General features: G+C 26.8%; 1 long non-coding RNA gene across 1 annotated transcript; it reads left to right on the top strand.

Moving 5' to 3' along the window:
• The first annotated feature begins 243 nt into the window (after positions 1-243).
• Positions 244-458, top strand: LOC105461396. Its single transcript, XR_975932.1, has 2 exons — positions 244-303; positions 419-458. It is a non-coding gene; the product is annotated as an uncharacterized LOC105461396 (long non-coding RNA).
• Positions 459-589: the final 131 nt, after the last annotated feature.

The raw sequence follows: 589 nt of genomic DNA on the forward strand, positions 1-589 counted from the left end.
CTTTTTGTTTAATTCTATTGAATCACTTTTAGTTCGTACGACGCGAGATGGAATCATGTACAACATGAACATAAAAAGATAGAGTGTGATCAGTGTGGAAAATGTTTCAGGTAAAAATGCTTCAGTATAAATTAACAGTAACTTTAACATAATATTGTAATAACATCGTAACAATATATATATTTTTTATTTTTATCTTTTTTGTTTAATGCTATTGAATAATTTTTCGTACAACGCGAGAAAGAATCATGTACAACGTGAACATAAAAAGATAGAGTGTGATCAGTGTGGAAAATGTTTCAGGTAAAAATGCTTCAGTATAAATTAACAGTAACTTTAACATAATATCGTAATAACATCGTAACTAATATATTTTTTATTTTTATCTTTTTGTTTAATTCTATTGAATCACTTTTAGTTCGTACGACGCGAGATGGAATCATGTACAACATGAACATGAAAAGATAGAGTGTGATCAGTGTGGAAAATGTTTCAGGTAAAAATGCTTCAGTATAAATTAACAGTAACTTTAACATAATATCGTAATAACATCGTAACAATATATATATTTTTTATTTAGATCGGAAGA

The sequence above is a fragment of the Wasmannia auropunctata genome, unplaced genomic scaffold, assembly GCF_000956235.1.
Source record: "Wasmannia auropunctata unplaced genomic scaffold, wasmannia.A_1.0 LD289580.1, whole genome shotgun sequence".
NCBI classification, from domain to species: Eukaryota; Metazoa; Arthropoda; class Insecta; order Hymenoptera; family Formicidae; genus Wasmannia; species Wasmannia auropunctata.